Source organism: Pecten maximus, chromosome 8 (genome assembly GCF_902652985.1).
Source record: "Pecten maximus chromosome 8, xPecMax1.1, whole genome shotgun sequence".
Classification (NCBI taxonomy): domain Eukaryota; kingdom Metazoa; phylum Mollusca; class Bivalvia; order Pectinida; family Pectinidae; genus Pecten; species Pecten maximus.
In genome coordinates, this window is record NC_047022.1 from 44,590,138 (window position 1) to 44,613,979 (window position 23,842).

Consider the following 23,842-nt stretch of genomic DNA (forward strand, 5'->3'; position numbering starts at 1 on the left):
GTCTGGTGGTGACCTGTATCTATGTCTGGTGGTGACCTGTTTCTGGTGGTGACCTATATCTATGTCTAGTGGTGACCTGTATCTATGTCTGGTGGTGACCTGTATCTATGTCTGGTGGTGACCTGTATCTATGTCTGGTTGTGACCTGTATCTATATCTGGTGGTGACCTGTGTCTGGTGGTGACCTGTATCTATATCTGGTGGTGACCTGTGTCTGGTGGTGACCTGTATCTATGTCTGGTGGTGACCTGTATCTATGTCTGGTGGTGACCTATATCTATGTCTGGTGGTGACCTGTATCTATGTCTGGTGGTGACCTGTGTCTGGTGGTGATCTATATCTAAATCTGGTGGTGACCTGTATCTATGTCTAGTGGTGACCTGTATCTATGTCTGGTGGTGACCTGTATCTATATCTGGTGGTGACCTGTGTCTGGTGGTGACCTGTATCTATGTCTGGTGGTGACCTGTGTCTGGTGGTGACCTGTATCTATGTCTGGTGGTGACCTATATCTATGTCTGGTGGTGACCTCTATCTATGTCTGGTGGTGACCTATATCTGGTGGTGACCTGTGTCTGGTGGTGACCTGTGTCTGGTGGTGACCTGTATCTATGTCTGGTGGTGACCTGTATCTATGTCTGGTGGTGACCTCTATCTATGTCTGATGGTGACCTCTATCTATGTCTGGTGGTGACCTATATCTGGTGGTGACCTGTGTCTGGTGGTGACCTGTATCTATGTCTGGTGGTGACCTGTTTCTGGTGGTGACCTATATCTATGTCTAGTGGTGACCTGTATCTATGTCTGGTGGTGACCTGTATCTATGTCTGGTGGTGACCTGTATCTATGTCTGGTTGTGACCTGTATCTATATCTGGTGGTGACCTGTGTCTGGTGGTGACCTGTATCTATATCTGGTGGTGACCTGTGTCTGGTGGTGACCTGTATCTATGTCTGTCTGGTGGTGACCTGTGTCTGGTGGTGACCTGTATCTACGTCTGGTGGTGACCTGTATCTATGTCTGGTGGTGACCTGTATCTATGTCTGGTGGTGACCTGTATCTATATCTGGTGGTGACCTGTGTCTGGTGGTGACCTGTATCTATGTCTGGTGGTGACCTGTATCTATGTCTGGTGGTGACCTGTATCTATGTCAGGTGGTGACCTGTATCTATTTCTGGTGGTGACCTATATCTATATCTGGTGGTGACCTGTGTCTGGTGGTGACCTGTATCTACGTCTGGTGGTGACCTGTATCTATGTCTGGTGGTGACCTTATCTGGCGTTGACCTGTATAGTCTATAAATAGTCTTTATCATTAAAAACATTGTTAATTTCCCCGTTTCAATATCAAACTGGTTTTAAGAGAGTTATGTAAATCTACGGTGAGTCAACAACTCAGTGTTTCCGTCCAAGTGTATCCAAGTGTATCCAAGTGTATCCAAGTGTATCCAGGTGTTTATCCTGTCTGTGATTAGGCCTGTATTTTTAGAGGTAGATGTTTACTGAAGCATATCGTTGTTTGTTAACTGTTACAGGTATCTCGTGTACCGGACGAGTTGTAGCTGACAGGTGTTCTCCAGGTACAGAATCACAGAGTTGTAGCTGACAGGTGTTCTACAGGTACAGAATCACAGAGTTGTAGCTGACAGGTGTTCTCCAGGTACAGAATCACAGAGTTGTAGCTGACAGGTGTTCTCCAGGTACAGAATCACAGTTACGGTTTCTAGTAAGTATCCAGCAGTTTGTATCCATATTGTTATAAGTTCATTTTTAATCGTCTGAAAAAAAATTGATTGAAGTGATGTTGTCCTGTTTTTTGCTACATCAACTGACTATTCACATGTAGTTTATTATTAGATTTATTAATGGTTTAAGGGACATCAACACGATTCTCCTGGGTGGGTAGAGCAGTCTAAGATTTTGATATGTATCGTGACACACAATTCTTACCGAAGATTTATTGCGCTCGTGCATGTTGGCATATAATAAACAATGATTTATTCTTGTACAACTTACGTTTATAGACCTTTTAACAGGTTTGTTTCTTCATCTGTACAATCAGTGACGTCATTTGTTTACGATCTTACACATAGATGTAGATATATGTCTGGTGGTTGAGGTCTTAAACATTTAAATTATGATCAAGTACATCTAAATGAATAAAAATGTTGTACTGTTTTTAAAAAAAGCGCCAATCAAAACTACAACAAACAATCCCGGTTTTTGTGAATTATTTATTTTTATTCCAAGGAAAAATCAATCGATAAACATTGAGAAAGAAATTTCCAAATGTTTTTATTTTCAATGAGTAAAAACTTACTATTACATGCCGGTGAGACATTATAGATATTAAAGACCTCGGAGGATAAGTCCATACACAACTAACAGCCTCAGTGTTATGATAGGCGTATGTATATTGTTGGTATCTTTTTGGAATATGGTTGGTATATTGTTGGTATATGGTTGGTATATTGTTGGTTATTGTTGGTATATTGTTGGTATATTGTTGGTATATTGTTGGTATATTGTTGGTATATGGTTGGTATAGTGTTGGTATATGGTTGGTATATTGTTGGTATATTGTTGGTATATGGTTGGTATATTGTTAGTATATGGTTGGTATATGGTTGGTATATTGGTATATGGTTGGTATATGGTTGGTATATGGTCGGTATATTGTTGGTATATGGTTGGTATATTGTTGGTATAGTGTTGGTATATTGTTGGTATATTGTTGGTATATGGTTGGTATATGGTTGGTATATGGTTGGTATATGGTTGGTATATGGTGGGTATATTGTTGGTATATGGTTGGTATATTGTTGGTATATGGTTGGTATATTGTTGGTATATTGTTGGTATATTGTTGGTATATGGTTGGTATATTGTTGGTATATTGTTGGTATATGGTTGGTATATGGTTGGTATATTGTTGGTATATTGTTGGTATATTGTTGGTATATTGTTGGTATTAATTGAAAATGGCTCGTGAGATATGTATATATTTGATAACAGGGGAATATTTCATGTAAATTAAATTTGATGTTTGTTGAGATGTAAAACAGTTGTATCTGTGTATGGTGTATCTATGTATGGTGTATCTATGTATTGTGTATTTATGTATGGTGTATCTATGTATGGTATATCTATGTATGGTGTATCATGGTGTATCTATGTATGGTGTATCTATGTATGGTGTATCTATGTATGATGTATCTATGTATGGTATATCTAAGTATGGTGTATCTATGTATTTTGTATTTATGTATGGTGTATCTATGTATGGTATATCTATGTATAGTGTATCATGGTGTATCTATGTATGGTGTATCTATGTATGGTGTATCTATGTATGGTGTATCATGGTGTATCTATGTATGGTGTATCTATGTATGATGTATCTATGTATGGTGTATCTATGTATCGTGTATCATGGTGTATCTATGTATGGTGTATCTATGTATGGTGTATCATGGTGTATCTATGTATGGTGTATCATGGTGTATCTATGTATGGTGTATCTATGTATGGTGTATCTATGTATGGTGTATCATGGTGTATCTATGTATGGTGTATCTATGTATGGTGTATCTATGTATGGTGTATCATGGTGTATCTATGTATGGTGTATCTATGTATGGTGTATCTATGTATGGTGTATCATGGTGTATCTATGTATGGTGTATCTATGTATGGTGCATCTAATTACCGTGTGTCATGGTGTATCTACAGTATGTATGGTGTATCTAGGTATCGTGTATCTATGTATTGTGTATCTATGTATGGTGTATCTATGTATGTTGTATCTATGTATGGTGTATCTATGTATGGTGTATCTATGTATGATGTATCTATGTATGGTGTATCTATGTATGGTGTATCTATGTATGGTGTATATATGTATGGTGTATATATGTATGGTGTATCATGGTGTATCTATGTATGGTGTATCTATGTATGGTGTATCTATGTATGATGTATCTATGTATGGTGTATCTATGTATGATGTATCATGGTGTATCTATGTATGGTATATCTAAGTATGGTGTATCTATGCATTTTGTATTTATGTATGGTGTATCTATGTATTGTGTATCTATGGGTGTATCTATGTATGGTGTATCTATGTATGGTGTATCTATGTATGGTGTATTTAAGTATGTTGTATCATGGTGTATCTATGTATGGTGTATCATGGTGTATCTATGTATGGTGTATCATGGTGTATCTATGTATGGTGTATCTAATTACCGTGTATCATGGCGTATCTACAGTATGTATGGTGTATCTAGGTATCGTGTATCTATGTATTGTGTATCTATGTATGGTGTATCTATGTATGGTGTATCTATGTATGGTGTATCTATGTATGGTGTATCATGGTGTATCTATGTATTGTGTATCTATGTATGGTGTATCTATGTATGGTGTATCTATGTATGGTGTATCATGGTGTATCTATGTATGGTGTATCATGGTGTATCTATGTATAGTGTATCATGGTGTATCTATGTATGGTGTATCTATGTATGGTGTATCTATGTATGGTGTATCTATGTATGGTGTATCATGGTGTATCTATGTATGGTGTATCATGGTGTATCTATGTATAGTGTATCATGGTGTATCTATGTATGGTGTATCATTGTGTATCTATGTATGGTGTATCTATGTATGATGTATCTATGTATGGTGTATCTATGTATGGTGTATCTATGTATGGTGTATCTATGTATGGTGTATCTATGTATGATGTATCTATGTATGGTGTATCTATGTATGATGTATCTATGTATGGTGTATCTATGTATGGTGTATCTAATTACCGTGTATCATGGTGTATCTATGTATGGTGTATCTATGTATGGTGTATCTATGTATGGTGTATCTATGTATGGTGTATCTATGTATGGTGTATCTATGTATGGTGTATCTAATTACCGTGTATCATGGTGTATCTATATATGGTGCATCATGGTGTTTCTATGTATGGTGTATCTATATATGGTGTATGTATGTATGGTGTATCTATGTATGGTGTATCTATGCATGGTGTATCGTGGTGTATCTATGTATGGTTTATCTATGTATGGTGTATCGTGGTGTATCTATGTATGGTGTATCTATGCATGGTGTATCATGGTGTATCTATGTATGGTGTATCTATGTATGGTGTATCATGGTGTATCTATATATGGTGTATCTATGTATGGTGTATCTATGTATGGTGTATCTATGTATGGTGTATCTATGTATGGTGTTTCTATGTATGGTGTATCATGGTGCATCTATGTATGGTGTATCTATGTATGGTGTATCTAATTACCGTGTATCATGGTGTATCTATGTATGGTGTATCATTGTGTATCTATGTATGGTGTATCTATGTATGGTGTATCTATGCATTTTGTATTTATGTATGGTGTATCTATGTATTGTGTATCTATGGGTGTATCTATGTATGGTGTATCTATGTATGGTGTATCTATGTATGGTGTATTTAAGTATGTTGTATCATGGTGTATCTATGTATGGTGTATCATGGTGTATCTATGTATGGTGTATCATGGTGTATATATGTATGGTGTATCTAATTACCGTGTATCATGGCGTATCTACAGTATGTATGGTGTATCTAGGTATCGTGTATCTATGTATTGTGTATCTATGTATGGTGTATCTATGTATGGTGTATCTATGTATGGTGTATCTATGTATGGTGTATCTATGTATGGTGTATCATGGTGTATCTATGTATAGTGTATCATGGTGTATCTATGTATGGTGTATCATTGTGTATCTATGTATGGTGTATCTATGTATGATGTATCTATGTATGGTGTATCTATGTATGGTGTATCTATGTATGGTGTATCTATGTATGGTGTATCTATGTATGATGTATCTATGTATGGTGTATCTATGTATGATGTATCTATGTATGGTGTATCTATGTATGGTGTATCTAATTACCGTGTATCATGGTGTATCTATGTATGGTGTATCTATGTATGGTGTATCTATGTATGGTGTATCTATGTATGGTGTATCTATGTATGGTGTATCTATGTATGGTGTATCTATGTATGGTGTATCTATGTATGGTGTATCTAATTACCGTGTATCATGGTGTATCTATATATGGTGCATCATGGTGTTTCTATGTATGGTGTATCTATATATGGTGTATGTATGTATGGTGTATCTATGTATGGTGTATCTATGCATGGTGTATCGTGGTGTATCTATGTATGGTTTATCTATGTATGGTGTATCGTGGTGTATCTATGTATGGTGTATCTATGCATGGTGTATCATGGTGTATCTATGTATGGTGTATCTATGTATGGTGTATCATGGTGTATCTATATATGGTGTATCTATGTATGGTGTATCTATGTATGGTGTATCTATGTATGGTGTATCTATGTATGGTGTATCTATGTATGGTGTATCTATGTATGGTGTATCTATGTATGGTGTATCTATGTATGGTGTATCTATGTATGGTGTATCTATGCATGGTGTATCATGGTGTATCTATGTATGGTGTATCTATGTATGGTGTATCATGGTGTATCTATATATGGTGTATCTATATATGGTGTATCTATGTATGGTGTATCTATGTATGGTGTATCTATGTATGGTGTTTCTATGTATGGTGTATCATGGTGCATCTATGTATGGTGTATCTATGTATGGTGTATCTAATTACCGTGTATCATGGTGTATCTATGTATGGTGTATCATTGTGTATCTATGTATGGTGTATCTATGTATGATGTATCTATGTATGGTGTATCTATGTATGGTGTATCTATGTATGGTGTATCTATGTATGGTGTATCTATGTATGGTGTATCATGGTGTATCTATGTATGGTGTATCATGGTGTATCTATGTATGGTGTATCATGGTGTATCTATGTATGGTGTATCTATGTATGATGTATCTATGTATGGTGTATCTATGTATGGTGTATCTAATTACCGTGTATCATGGTGTATCTATGTATGGTGTATCTATGTATGGTGTATCTATGTATGGTGTATCTATGCATGGTGTATCATGGTGTATCTATGTATGGTGTATCTATGTATGGTGTATCATGGTGTATCTATATATGGTGTATCTATGTATGGTGTATCTATGTATGGTGTATCTATGTATGGTGTATCTATGTATGGTGTTTCTATGTATGGTGTATCATGGTGCATCTATGTATGGTGTATCTATGTATGATGTATCTATGTATGGTGTATCTATGTATGGTGTATCATGGTGTATCTATGTATGGTGTATCTAATTACCGTGTATCATGGTGTATCTATGTATGGTGTATCATTGTGTATCTATGTATGGTGTATCTATGTATGGTGTATCTATGTATGGTGTATCTATGTATGGTGTATCTATGCATGGTGTATCATGGTGTATCTATGTATGGTGTATCTATGTATGGTGTATCATGGTGTATCTATATATGGTGTATCTATGTATGGTGTATCTATGTATGGTGTATCTATGTATGGTGTATCTATGTATGGTGTTTCTATGTATGGTGTATCATGGTGCATCTATGTATGGTGTATCTATGTATGGTGTATCTATGTATGGTGTATCATGGTGCATCTATGTATGGTGTATCTATGTATGGTGTATCTATGTATGGTGTTTCTATGTATGGTGTATCTATGTATGGTGTATCTATGTATGGTGTATCTATGTATGGTGTATCTATGTATGGTGTATCATGGTGCATCTATGTATGGTGTATCTATGTATGGTGTATCTAATTACCGTGTATCATGGTGTATCTATGTATGGTGTATCTATGTATGGTGTATCTATGTATGGTGTTTCTATGTATGGTGTATCATGGTGCATCTATGTATGGTGTATCTATGTATGGTGTATCTAATTACCGTGTATCATGGTGTATCTATGTATGGTGTATCATTGTGTATCTATGTATGGTGTATCTATGTATGATGTATCTATGTATGGTGTATCTATGTATGGTGTATCTATGTATGGTGTATCTATGTATGGTGTATCTAATTACCGTGTATCATGGTGTATCTATGTATGGTGTATCATTGTGTATCTATGTATGGTGTATCTATGTATGGTGTATCTATGTATGGTGTATCTATGTATGGTGTATCTATGTATGGTGTATCCATGTATGGTGCATCTATGTATGGTGTATCTATGTATGGTGTATCTAATTACCGTGTATCATGGTGTATCTACAGTATGTATGGTGTATCTATGTATGGTGTATCTATGTATGGTGTATCTATGTATGGTGTATCTATGTATGGTGTATCTATGTATGGTGTATCTAATTACCGTGTATCATGGTGTATCTACAGTATGTATGGTGTATCTATGTATGGTGTATCATGGTGTATCTATGTATGATGTATCTATGTATGGTGTATCTATGTATCATGGTGTATCTATGTATGGTGTATCATGGTGTATCTATGTATGGTGTATCATGGTGTATCTATGTATGGTGTATCTATGTATGATGTATCTATGTATGGTGTTTCTATGTATGGTGTATCTATGTATGATGTATCTATGTATGGTGTATCTATGTATGGTGTATCATGGTGTATCTATGTATGGTGTATCTAATTACCGTGTATCATGGTGTATCTACAGTATGTATGGTGTATCTATGTATGATGTATCTATGTATGGTGTATCTATGTATGGTGTATCATGGTGTATCTATGTATGGTGTATCTAATTACCGTGTATCATGGTGTATCTACAGTATGTATGGTGTATCATGGTATATCTATGTATGTTGTATCTATGTACGGTGTATATATGTATGGTGTATCTATGTATGATGTACCATGGTGTATCTACAGTATGCATGGTGTATCTATGTATGGTGTATCTATGTTTGGTGTATCTAAGTATGGTGTATCATGGTGTATCTACAGTATGTATGGTGTATCTAATTACCGTGTATCATGGTGTATCTACAGTATGTATGGTGTATCTAGGTATCGTGTATATTTGTACCGTGTATCTGTACATCCAGCCAGTGTGTGACATCACGAACATCGTGTCACTGATACTGTTTAGGATGGTTTGAGCTGGTTCTTTGGACCGTATACTAGGTTTGAGTAGTAATTATATTTTTTTGAGGAGAATTGGCCGGGTTTACTTACGTGATAGCAAACAATATTTCAGAAGGAAACTTTTTTTTGTAAAGAAATGTTTAAAAACAAACACAGATGGCCTACATAGATAGATCTGCCTGTAGGAGTAAAGTACATCCGACGAGGCAGTGAACCCAACTTACCTCACAAAGCTTACCTTCATTTTTAGGAGAAAAAAAGTCATTAGTCAAACAAATATATATATTTTTGCATATTTTGATAACATTTTAGTCTAGGTCTAAAAACATTTTTATTTGAAACATTCATTAGTTTATATGAATTTCAGTACATCAGTGTTAAACTGCCAATGACTTGATTGGAGCCCACTGAAAACTAGTACCTGATGTGTATATCGTCTCGTTAGGTGTCCCTTTAACGACGTCCTGTATCCATCCAACTTAGGTTGAGGAGAAAACTTGGCGCAAACTCTATTTATGTCGAATTCCTAGTCATTGCTGTCAACTTTTCATGATAAAAAACTGAGAAGTCACAAAAGAATTAAAGTTAAATTATCTTTTTGTAAGACACAAAAAGGCGCTCGTTGCTGATTTCGTTGAGCAGCTTAAAGAAAAAAAAATCAAATATATATATATAATAAAATGAAATAAGAAAAATTATTATATCAGGTATAAGGCGGCAAATAGGTCTACATGCAGAATTTAACGTTTTCTTATCCATTATTATCAGCGAAAACACAATGAAAACATATTCATTAGCACTTTATATCAATTATTCAATGTAAGGGAACTTTTTGGTTGGCCTACGTTTTCTCTTAGAAGGCCTATATATTGCCTTGGTAGGCCTATATATTGCCTTGGTAGGCCTATGTATTGTCTTGGTAGGCCTATATATTGTCTTGGTAGACCTATGTCTTGTCTTGGTAGGCCTATTTATTGCCTTGGTAGGTCTATGTTTTGTCTTGGTAGGCCTATATATTGCCTTTGTAGGCCTATGTATTGTCTTGGTAGGCCTATGTGTTGTCTTGGTAGACCTATGTGTTGTATTGGTAGGTCTATGTATTGTCTTGGTAGGCCTATGTTTTCTCTTGGTAGACCTATGTATTGTCTTGGTAGGTCTATGTATTGTCTTGGTAAACATATGTATTCTCTTGGTAGGCCTATGTATTGCCTTGGTAGACCTATGTCTTGGTAGGCCTATGTATTGTCTTGGTAAGCCTATGTATTGTCTTGGTAGGCCTATATATTGCCTTGGTAGGCCTATGCATTGTCTTGGTAAGCCTATCTGTTGTCTTGGTAGGCCTATATATTGTCTTGGTAGGCCTATGTATTGTCTTGGTAGGCCTATGTCTTGTCTTGGTAGGCCTATGTATTGCCTTGGTAGACCTATGTCTTGGTAGGCCTATGTATTGTCTTGGTAAGCCTATGTATTGTCTTGGTAGGCCTATATATTGCCTTGGTAGGCCTATGCATTGTCTTGGTAAGCCTATCTGTTGTCTTGGTAGGCCTATATATTGTCTTGGTAGGCCTATATATTGTCTTGGTAGGCCTATGTATTGTCTTGGTAGGCCTATGTCTTGTCTTGGTAGGCCTATGTCTTGTCTTGGTAGACCTATGTCTTGGTAGGCCTATATATTGTCTTGGTAGGACTATTTCTTGTCTTGGTAGGCCTATGTCTTGGTAGGCCTATGTATTGTCTTGGTAGACCTATGTATTGTCTTGGTAGGACTATTTCTTGTCTTGGTAGGCCTATGTCTTGGTAGGCCTATGTATTGTCTTGGTAGGCCTATATATTGTCTTGGTAGGACTATTTCTTGTCTTGGTAGGCCTATGTCTTGGTAGGCCTATGTATTGTCTTGGTAGGCCTATGTATTGTCTTGGTAGACCTATGCATTTCTTGGTAGGCCTATGTATTGTCTTGGTAGACCTATGCATTGTCTTGGTAGACCTATGTATTGTCTTGGTAGACCTATGCATTGTCTTGGTAGGCCTATGTATTGTCTTGGTAGACCTATGCATTGTCTTGGTAGGCCTATGCATTGTCTTGGTAGGCCTATGTATTGTCTTGGTAGACCTATGCATTGTCTTGGTAGGCCTATGTATTGTAAATGAAAGGAGTCTGTGTGTTGAGACATATGTAACAAACGTCACGTTCAGTTGAGGCCACACAAGCAAACAAGATGACTTGTTAGTGTAAAGGTAAAAGAGAAAACTTCTAGTTTTTAAAAACCTGTTTTATATTCTCCATGTAATTTTTCTGTTTTCTCGCTCTACAATAGATACCAACTATTTACAGAAAGCCATTTTAACTGGAGACACGATAGTTGATGTTGGTGATAGGGATAAACAAACTGTTCTTGTCGACAAAAATTCCAAAGTCAACAATTGTATGTGTGCTGACGTAACAGGGTATCTGGTACCTCGATAGGGTAAACTCAGGTCACGTGTCACTAAATTGTCGGCCATGATTCCTACGCGAGGTCAGCCCCGGTCAGATGATAATCGCCCAAGCATTTAAGCATTGTGACCATGGAGTAACTTTTATAACTATGGCGGGTATCATATTGGCAGGGCACTGCAACTGGAGAGGAATCCTTGTAATGTCTGGCCATACGGGGTATATCTGTCAGCTTAGTATGTCAACGCAATGAGACGCCATTGTAACGGACAGCTTGGCTTTATAATGATAAACTAATATAGATCAGTACACCTACTGGTCTAGTATAGACTGGTTTATAAATATGTTCCTATTCCGTTACTTCTGAAATCTTTATGGAATTGTATCTGAGGTTTTCACCCTAACCATACCGACATACTTGGCGGGCGTGTTCGAGAATAAGATAAGTTTCTCTGCAATATGATCTAGACTCGATCTGCCGATAATGTCATGACAGTTAAACGTATTACTGGTTTCCATTTTTCAATTACCTGTGCTCGTCTATCGATACTTTAAAGGTTTTGCAACGACCGTTTTATTTCTCAGACAAATCTTCTCACAATATATCAACCGGCGAAAATACCAAATATTTCAGCAACATCCGCTAAGTCACGAAAACAAAAGTTAGCATCGGTCGTTATAATGTTACGAGTAACCTTATGCTAATGTTGTCACCCCGGCGTCCGCTGGGGTAATTTTTTGAAAGCTTGTAAGTCCAAAAGTATACACCTCATGTCCTTCTAATTTGGTTTATACATTCATTAGAGGTCTAGAAGTGATGTTATGGCAAAATCATGCAGAAAAAAAGTGATTTTTTCGCATTTTACCATTTTGTGGACTTAATTTTGATGGCACCAAAACTCACTTTAAAGTTTTTGGGGTAAGTCAAAAAGTATACACCTATCACACTTCTAATTTCGTTTATACCATTCATTAAAGATCAAGGAGTTATGTTATGGCAAAATCATGCAGAAAAAAAAAATTGTGATTTCTTTTGGCATTTAACCATTTAGTGGACTTACTTTTTTTGACACAAAAACCCACTTTAAAAATTTTGGGGGTTAGTTTTGGAAAGCTTGTAAGTCCAATCCCTTTTTATTTGGTTTATACATCCATAAGAGGTCTAGGAGCGATATTATGTGACATACAATTTCAAAATGACATGCTTATACATACATAAAAAATGAATGCATAGTGTGATTGCTAAAAGTCATCAGCATTTATCGTTAGATCAAATGTGAAGAAGTACTAATGTCCTTCATGAATATTCTGTCAAATGAATCTATAGCCATAACGCCATTGGACAGTTTCGGTAGATCGTGGTCCTACCTGGTCAGATAACCTCTAATATCGGTAGGTCGTGGTCCTACCTGGTCAGATAACCTCTAATATTGATAGGTCGTGGTCCTACCTGGTCAGATAACCTCTAATATCGATAGGTCGTGGTCCTACCTGGTCAGACAACCTCTAATATCGATAGGTCGTGGTCCTACCTGGTCAGACAACCTCTTATATCTATAGGTCGTGGTCCTGCCTGGTAAGATAACCTCTAATATCGATAGGACGTGGTCCTACCTGGTCAGACAACCTCTAATATCGATAGGTCGTGGGCCTACCTGGTCAGATAACCTCTAATATCGATAGGCCGTGGTCCTAACTGGTCAGATAACCTCTAATATCGATAGGTCGTGGTCCTACCTGGTCAGACAACCTCTAATATTGGTAGGTCGTGGTCATACCTGGTCAGATAACCTCTAATATCAATAGGTCGTGATCCTACCTGGTCAGACAACCTCTAATATCGATAGGTCGTGGTCCTACCTGGTCAGATAACCTCTAATATCGGTAGGTCGTGGTCCTACCTGGTCAGATAACCTCTAATATTGATAGGTCGTGGTCCTACCTGGTCAGATAACCTCTAATATCGATAGGTCGTGGTCCTACCTGGTCAGACAACCTCTAATATCGATAGGTCGTGGTCCTACCTGGTCAGACAACCTCTTATATCTATAGGTCGTGGTCCTGCCTGGTAAGATAACCTCTAATATCGATAGGACGTGGTCCTACCTGGTCAGACAACCTCTAATATCGATAGGTCGTGGGCCTACCTGGTCAGATAACCTCTAATATCGATAGGCCGTGGTCCTAACTGGTCAGATAACCTCTAATATCGATAGGTCGTGGTCCTACCTGGTCAGACAACCTCTAATATTGGTAGGTCGTGGTCATACCTGGTCAGATAACCTCTAATATCAATAGGTCGTGATCCTACCTGGTCAGACAACCTCTAATATCGATAGGTCGTGGTCCTACCTGGTCAGATAACCTCTAATATCGATAGGTCGTGGTCTTACCTGGTCAGACAACCTCTAATATCGATAGGTCGTGGTCCTGCCTGGTCAGACAACCTCTAATATCGATAGGTCGTGGTCCTACCTGGTCAGATAACCCCTAATATCGATAGGTCGTGGTCCTACCTGGTCAGACAACCTCTAATATCGATAGGTCGTGGTCCTACCTGGTCAGATAACCTCTAATATCGATAGGCCGTGGTCCTACCTGGTCAGATAACCTCTAATATCGATAGGTCGTGGTCCTACCTGGTCAGACAACCTCTAATATCGATAGGTCGTGGTCCTACCTGGTCAGACAACCTCTTATATCGATAGGTCGTGGTCCTACCTGGTCAGACAATCTCTAATATCGATAGGTCGTGGTCCTACCTGGTCAGATAACCTCTAATATCGATAGGTCCTGGTCCTACCTGGTCAGACAACCTCTAATATCGGTAGGTCGTGGTCCTACCTGGTCAGATAAACCCTAATATCGATAGGTCGTGGTCCTACCTGGTCAGACAACCTCTAATATCGATAGGTCGTGGTCCTACCTGGTCAGATAACCTCTAATATCGATAGGTCGTGGTCCTAACTGGTCAGATAACCTCTAATATCGATAGGTCGTGGTCCTACCTGGTCAGACAACCTCTTATATCGATAGGTCGTGGTCCTACCTGGTCAGATAATCTCTAATATCGATAGGTCGTGGTCCTACCTGGTCAGACAACCTCTAATATCGATAGGTCGTGGTCCTACCTGGTCAGACAACCTCTAATATCGATAGGTCGTGGTCCTACCTGGTCAGACAACCTCTAATATCGATAGGTCGTGGTCCTACCTGGTCAGACAACCTCTAATATCGATAGGTCGTGGTCCTACCTGGTCAGACAACCTCTAATATCGATAGGTCGTGGTCCTACCTGGTCAGATAACCTCTAATATCGATAGGTCGTGGTCCTACCTGGTCAGATAACCTCTAATATCGATAGGTCGTGGTCCTACCTGGTGAAATAACCTCTAATATCGATAGGTCGTGGTCCTACCTGGTCAGACAACCTCTAACATTGGTAGGTCGTGGTCCTACCTGGTCAGATAACCTCTAATATCGATAGGTCGTAGTCCTACCTGGTCAGATAACCTCTAATATCGATAGGTCGTGGTCCTACCTGGTCAGACAACCTCTAATATTGTTACATTGTAGGTCGTGGTCATACCTGGTCAGACAACCTCTAATATCGATAGGTCGTAGTCCTACCTGGTCAGACAACCTCTAATATCGATAGGTCGTGGTCCTACCTGGTCAGACAACCTCTAATATCGATAGGTCGTGATCCTACCTGGTCAGACAACCTCTAATATCGATAGGTCGTGGTCATACCTGGTCAGACAACCTTTAATATCGGTAGGTCGTGGTCCTACCTGGTCAGATAACCCCTAATATCGATAGGTCGTGGTCCTACCTGGTCAGACAACCTCTAATATCGATAGGTCGTGGTCCTACCTGGTCAGATAACCTCTAATATCGATAGGTCGTGGTCCTACCTGGTCAGATAACCTCTAATATCGATAGGTCGTGGTCCTACCTGGTCAGACAACCTCTAACATTGGTAGGTCGTGGTCCTACCTGGTCAGATAACCTCTAATATCGATAGGTCGTAGTCCTACCTGGTCAGATAACCTCTATATCGATAGGTCGTGGTCCTACCTGGTCAGACAACCTCTAATATTGTTACATTGTAGGTCGTGGTCATACCTGGTCAGACAACCTCTAATATCGATAGGTCGTAGTCCTACCTGGTCAGACAACCTCTAATATCGATAGGTCGTGGTCCTACCTGGTCAGACAACCTCTAATATCGATAGGTCGTGATCCTACCTGGTCAGACAACCTCTAATATCGATAGGTCGTGGTCATACCTGGTCAGACAACCTTTAATATCGGTAGGTCGTGGTCCTACCTGGTCAGATAACCCCTAATATCGATAGGTCGTGGTCCTACCTGATCAGACAACCTCTAATATCGATAGGTCGTGGTCCTACCTGGTCAGATAACCTCTAATATCGATAGGTCGTGGTCCTAACTGGTCAGATAACCTCTAATATCGATAGGTCGTGGTCCTACCTGGTCAGACAACCTTTTATATCGATAGGTCGTGGTCCTACCTGGACAGATAACCTCTAATATCGATAGGTCGTGGTCCTACCTGGTCAGACAACCTCTAATATCGATAGGTCGTGGTCCTACCTGGTCAGACAACCTCTAATATCGATAGGTCGTGGTCCTACCTGGTCAGACAACCACTAATATCGATAGGTCGTGGTCCTACCTGGTCAGACAACCTCTAATATCGATAGGTCGTGGTCCTTCCTGGTCAGATAACCTCTAATATCGATAGGTCGTGGTCCTACCTGGTCAGATAACCTCTAATATCGATAGGTCGTGGTCCTACCTGGTCAGACAACCTCTAATATCGGTAGGTCGTGGTCCTACCTGGTCAGATAACCTCTAATATCGATAGGTCGTGGTCCTACCTGGTCAGATAACCTCTAATATCGATAGGTCGTGGTCCTACCTGGTCAGATAACCTCTAATATCGATAGGTCGTGGTCGTACCTGGTCAGATAACCTCTAATATCAATAGGTCGTGGTCCTACCTGGTCAGACAACCTCTAATATCGATCTGGTCAGACAACCTCTAATATCGATAGGTCGTGGTCCTACCTGGTCAGACAAACCTCTAATATCGATAGGTCGTGGTCCTACCTGGTCAGATAACCTCTCATATCGATAGGTCGTGGTCCTACCTGGTCAGACAACCTCTTATATCGGTAGGTCGTGGTCCTACCTGGTCAGATAACCCCTAATATCGGTAGGTCGTGGTCCTACCTGGTCAGATAACCCCTAATATCGATAGGTCGTGGTCCTACCTGGTCAGATAACCTCTAATATCTATAGGTCGTGGTCCTACCTGGTCAGATAACCCCTAATATCCAAAGGTCGTGGTCCTACCTGGTCAGATAACCTCTAATATCGATAGGTCGTGGTCCTACCTGGTCAGACAACCTCTAATATCGATAGGTCGTGGTCCTACCTGGTCAGATAACCTCTAATATCGATAGGTCGTGGTCCTACCTGGTCAGATAACCTCTAATATCGATAGGTCGTGGTCCTACCTGGTCAGATAACCTCTAATATCGATAGGTCGTGGTCCTACCTGGTCAGACAACCTTTAATATCGATGATCGTGGTCCTACCTGATCAGACAACCTCTAATATCGATAGGTCGTGGTCCTACCTGGTCAGACAACCTCTAATATCGATAGGTCGTGGTCCTACCTGGTCAGACAACCTCTAATATCGATAGGTCGTGGTCCTACCTGGTCCGATAACCTCTAATATCGATAGGTCGTGGTCCTACCTGGTCAGACAACCTCTAATATCGATAGGTCGTGGTCCTACCTGGTCAGACAAACCTCTAATATCGATAGGTCGTGGTCCTACCTGGTCAGGCAACCTCTAATATCGATAGGTCGTGGTCCTACCTGGTTAGATAACCTCTCATATCGGTAGGTCGTGGTCCTACCTGGTCAGATAACCTCTAATATCGATACGTCGTGGTCCTACCTGGTCAGACAACCTCTAATATCGATAGGTCGTGGTCCTACCTGGTCAGATAACCTCTAATATCGATAGGTCGTGGTCCTACCTGGTCAGATAACCTCTAATATCGATAGGTCGTGGTCCTACCTGGTCAGACAACCTCTAATATCGATCTGGTCAGACAACCTCTAATATCGATAGGTCGTGGTCCTACCTGGTCAGACAAACCTCTAATATCGAAAGGTCGTGGTCCTACCTGGTCAGATAACCTCTCATATCGATAGGTCGTGGTCCTACCTGGTCAGACAACCTCTTATATCGGTAGGTCGTGGTCCTACCTGGTCAGATAACCCCTAATATCGGTAGGTCGTGGTCCTACCTGGTCAGATAACCCCTAATATCGATAGGTCGTGGTCCTACCTGGTCAGATAACCTCTAATATCGATAGGTCGTGGTCCTACCTGGTCAGATAACCCCTAATATCCAAAGGTCGTGGTCCTACCTGGTCAGATAACCTCTAATATCGATAGGTCGTGGTCCTACCTGGTCAGACAACCTCTAATATCGATAGGTCGTGGTCCTACCTGGTCAGATAACCTCTAATATCGATAGGTCGTGGTCCTACCTGGTCAGATAACCTCTAATATCGATAGGTCGTGGTCCTACCTGGTCAGACAACCTCTAATATCGATAGGTCGTGGTCCTACCTGGTCAGACAACCTCTAATATCGATAGGTCGTGGTCCTACCTGGTCAGATAACCTCTAATATCGATAGGTCGTGGTCCTACCTGGTCAGACAACCTCTAATATCGATAGGTCGTGGTCCTACCTGGTCAGACAACCTCTAATATCGATAGGTCGTGGTCCTACCTGGTCAGACAACCTCTAATATCGATAGGTCGTGGTCCTACCTGGTCAGACAACCTCTAATATCGATAGGTCGTGGTCCTACCTGGTCAGACAACCTCTAATATCGATAGGTCGTGGTCCTACCTGGTCAGACAACCTCTAATATCGATAGGTCGTGGTCCTACCTGGTCAGACAACCTCTAATATCGATAGGTCGTGGTCCTACCTGGTCAGACAACCTCTAATATCGATAGGTCGTGGTCCTACCTGGTCAGACAACCTCTAATATCGATAGGTCGTGGTCCTACCTGGTCAGATAACCTCTAATATCGATAGGTCGTGGTCCTACCTGGTCAGATAACCTCTAATATCGATAGGTCGTGGTCCAACTGGTCAAATAACCTCTAATATCGATAGGTCGTGGTCCTACCTGGTCAGACAACCTGTAACATTGGTAGGTCGTGGTCCTACCTGGTCAGATAACCTCTAATATCGATAGGTCGTAGTCCTACCTGGTCAGACAACCTCTAATATCGATAGGTCGTGGTCCTGCCTGGTCAGACAACCTCTAATATCGATAGGTCGTGGTCCTACCTGGTCAGACAACCTCTAATATCGATAGGTCGTGGACCTACCTGGTCAGACAACCTCTAATATCGACAGGTCGTGGTCCTACCTGGCGCCATCATATAGACATTCTCACCGATTTGTTAGGCCTTGATCTTACATGTACCTGGTATGCTGACTTCATTTACGTCTGAAATACATCTGTTATTTGTCACGTGTATGAGAGCTAGAAATATTATTTCTAAAACTTATGCGTCATGGCCAATTTTGCACATTTATAGAAGCTTTTAACTAAATACGTATTGACTGCGACAACGATTTTTGTAGGGAATGCTAAAAATTTGATGTACAAAATGAGTTGACCTTGTCGACTTATTTTCGGACCATTCCCTTGGGTAATGCTATGCTCTCCTCCCCTCCAACTGAACAAGCCTTTGATGTTGATGACCTGGGGAATCATTCATCCATACGATTGTACATTAAGTTTATATTACCGGCAATAAAAACCAGGGTAGTTGTATCCTAGCTTCTGTTGGCTGTACTCTCATTTCTATTTCTCAGGCTGTATACTTCTCTCAGTGGCGGTGTTGTTGACTTGGTCAGTCATCTGTGACGTCATTCATTCAAGTGTGTAAGTTCTTCTCTTATTTTCTACTATACATATGATAAGTCGTTTATATGACGTCATTCAACTGTGCAATGTTTCTTTCGTCCGTATGATCCGCCATTGTGACGTCACTCAGCCATGTAAAATCGTTGCTGTTCTTGTCTTCCAGTACCTTTGGTGATACCCGCTGAAATGTGCTGACACAGAATTGATACCTGTCACACACGTAAACAATTCAGCAGGGGGCAGTCCTGAAACGTACAAGGCGTTTAGTCCTAACAGTGCAGTGACCTGTTTGTTGAACTTTTTACAAAGCGTTCTCTCTGGGAAGGTTCAATTTGAATATCTACATTTAGTTTATACTAATTTGTATATCATTTGTCATTTACATTTAAAACTGAGTGCATCACGTTATCATTTATGTGTATAATTTTGAGTACATCATTTCAATATTTATACTACACCGAGTGCATCACTTTATTTGATACGTTTAAACATGGTATAAAGCTTTATTATAATGTAGCACCACCAAGGACATCACTTGATTTGTATACCAAATACCGAGTTCATCACTCAATTTATTGTATTCAATAGCGATAATCTGGAACATTTTTTTTCAGGTTTGTAAATTAATTATGAAAGAAGTTATATGACACAATTGGTTAACTTGTGTCATATTACTTCTATCATATAGTCAATACCGAGTTCATCACTTCATCTATTTTATTCAATACCGAGTGCATCACTTAATTGTTAAATTTATATACTGAGTACATCAATTAATTATTAATTCTAACAAGATTCGTTTGCAACGCGTGTTTTGATTGGTTACGGACCATGTTCTAATCTGCGATAGATCCATGATCTATCGTGTTAAGCCACGCCTCGTTTCTAATCAAACAATATGGCGTCAAGTTCGACTCGTAGCGAAATTCAACACTCTGCACCATTGACCCATGAGATTGGAATCGAAAGTGAAGAAATCGAAAAGAATGAATGAACTGAATGAATTTAACAAAAATCGTTAACATCATTCTTACCGTCATTTATTGATTAAAACGTTCATTTCGTCCGTGTGTAGGCATCTAGCAAAGTAAAATCCGAAATGAAATGGAACAAGTGCACACAACTTCACATAACGGTTGAGTCTGTAGAAACACATCAACACTGACTTTGTCAAAACGCACATGTCGTTATGCATACTGCGTAAATCCAAATACGTCGTTTGATCTTCGGTAACAGGACTTTTACAACAATCCAAATACACCGCTTCGTCAACATACAGATCGAACTCTCGCCAGTATGGGCGTGGCCAATTGACTGACTTTGAAAGCTTCTTTCTGATTGGTCAATCCGTCACAGTATGACACGTCACTAGCGGAGGTCACAGAGTACTTGTAGCGTACTTGTAGCGATGTAAAACAATGTTTCTAAATATATGCGATAGTAAATGTGTTAGAATGGGGATAGTATAGTACGTTGTTTTTCGTGGCTATACTGGCGATTAGAACATGAAATTTGGTTTAAACTCTCGACCTATCGGTCTCGAGTTCAAACCAAATTTCATGTTCTAATCGGTCGAGAGTTTAAACCAAATTTTATGTTCTAATCGCCAGTATAGCCCCTCAAAACAACTTACTATCCCCTAAATGTATTACATTCAATCCCGAGTACATCAATTAATTTATCATAGTCAATGCCGAGTACATTAATCAATTCATTAAATTCAATACCAGGTATATTACTATTCTATGTAAAAGTTTATTAAACATGTAACATGTATTTGCCAAGTCGCACTTCCACAACAATCCGTTTAGGTGTTTCATAAATCTCCAAAAAAAAAAAAAAAAATGATAATAATGATAATGTATTTAGTTACGTAATGATATTCTCAGATATATTTAGGTTTTAGTCAGCAAATATCGGTATCAATATTAACATCCGGGTTCTGATTATGTTCGATAACTTTCAAGAATAATCGTTCATGACAACTAGGGCCATCTTCTACCCCTATTGTAAACTTACGTGATCAGTCATGTGTTCTCACAGAGAAATTTATTTTAAGACTTCAGAGCGATTTTTCAAGGGTTTAATTAAATTTTTTACAAGTTCTGATAAAATCAAAGTAATGTATGCACGTGTCATTGAACACGATATTTCAATTCCATCACTGACTTCAAAATGTCCTCAATTAAATGCCTTCATGTTACACAGGGTTCCGAACCTTATTTGGATCAAACATTCTCCACTAATGTAAATTCTTCCTTTTTAAAATATTTCATCTGTTGATAATGTTATGTAGATATTTAAACAGAGTATGATTAATGGGTTTTCTATGGTGAATTTGGCCTCACAAAAACGTCAGTACTTCTATACAAAGGAAGGCCATTACCAAGGACCATACATACAGGTAAACTATTACAAAGTACCATACATACAGGTAAACTATCACAAAGTACCATACATACAGGTAAACTATCACAAAGTACCATACATACAGGTAACTATCACAAAGTACCATACATACAGGTAACTATCACAAAGTACCATACATACAGGTAAACTATTACAAAGTACCATACATACAGGTAAACTAACTATCACAAAGTACTATACATACAGGTAAACTATCACAAAGTACCATACACACAGGTAAACTATCACAAAGTACCATACATACAGGTAAACTATCACAAAGTAATATACATACAGGTAACTATCACAAAGTACCATACATACAGGTAACTATCACAAAGTACCATACACACAGGTAACTATCACAAAGTACCATACATACAGGTAACTATCACAAAGTACCATACACACAGGTAAACTATCACAAAGTACAATACATACAGGTAAACTATTACAAAGTACCATACACATAGGTAACTATCACAAAGTACCATACATACAGGTAACTATCACAAAGTACCATACATACAGGTAAACTATCACAAAGTAATATACATACAGGTAAACTATCACAAAGTACCATACATATAGGTAACTATCACAAAGTACCATACATACAGGTAACTATCACAAAGTACCATACATACAGGTAAACTATCACAAAGTAATATACATACAGGTAAACTATCACAAAGTACCATACATACAGGTAACTATCACAAAGTACCATACATACAGGTAACTATCACAAAGTACCATACATACAGGTAACTATCACAAAGTATCATACACACAGGTAACTATCACAAAGTATCATACACACAGGTAACTATCACAAAGTACCATACACACAGGTAAACTATCACAAAGTATCATACACACAGGTAACTATCACAAAGTACCATACATACAGGTAAACTATTACAAAGTACCATACACATAGGTAACTATCACAAAGTACAATACACACAGGTAACTATCACAAAGTACCATACATACAGGTAAACTATCACAAAGTACCATACATACAGGTAAACTATCACAAAGTACCATACACACAGGTAAACTATCACAAAGTACCATACATACAGGTAACTATCACAAAGTACCATACATACAGGTAACTATCAAAAAGTACCATACATACAGGTAACTATCACAAAGTACCATACATACAGGTAACAATCACAAAGTACCATACATACAGGTAAACTATCACAAAGTACCATACATACAGGTAACTATCACAAAGTACCATACATACAGGTAACAATCACAAAGTACCATACATACAGGTAACTATCACAAAGTACCATACACACAGGTAAACTATCACAAAGTACCATACATACAGGTAACCAATATATACAACAATACGAAGAAAACATTAAGTGCAACCATATTTGCAGAAAAGTATTATTAAATATATCTATACTTACAGAAAAGCCATAAGATAAAACCATAGAGGCTGAAATACAATCTACAAGATATATACTTCAACTCGCAGATTACGAACAATTGACATCAAATCTGTAGAATTTTATTGCGACGTCAACACTATATAAAAATTGAATGCATGGAGACCTTTATGACATTGTACAGTGACATCTATGGTATTCAACCAGAGGATAGTCCAATCAAATAGGGAATGTTGTACAATAGTCAATACATCTCCTATCTATTGGTGTGAGCTATTTCCGGGCCAGACTCGCTTACTGTGTAATAGCGTTGTGGATCAATAGTAATATTCAATACCATGTCTGATCTACACACAAATATAAACGACATTACTGTGGCCTTCCTGTCATGGTTTACGGACGTTTTTATTTCAGACAGACAGACAGTCAGTCAGTGCATCTCATAATAACACCTCTAGTTAT

The 23,842-nt window shown here is 38.9% G+C and overlaps 1 protein-coding gene across 1 annotated transcript in view; it reads left to right on the forward strand.

Moving 5' to 3' along the window:
- The first annotated feature begins 1,536 nt into the window (after positions 1 to 1,536).
- LOC117333637 overlaps positions 1,537 to 23,842 on the forward strand; it is a 38,700-nt gene continuing 16,394 nt past the window's right edge. The window contains exon 1 of the mRNA XM_033893037.1: positions 1,537 to 1,727. The gene's annotated coding sequence lies outside the window, so the exon portion shown is untranslated. The remainder of the gene's footprint in view (positions 1,728 to 23,842) is intronic.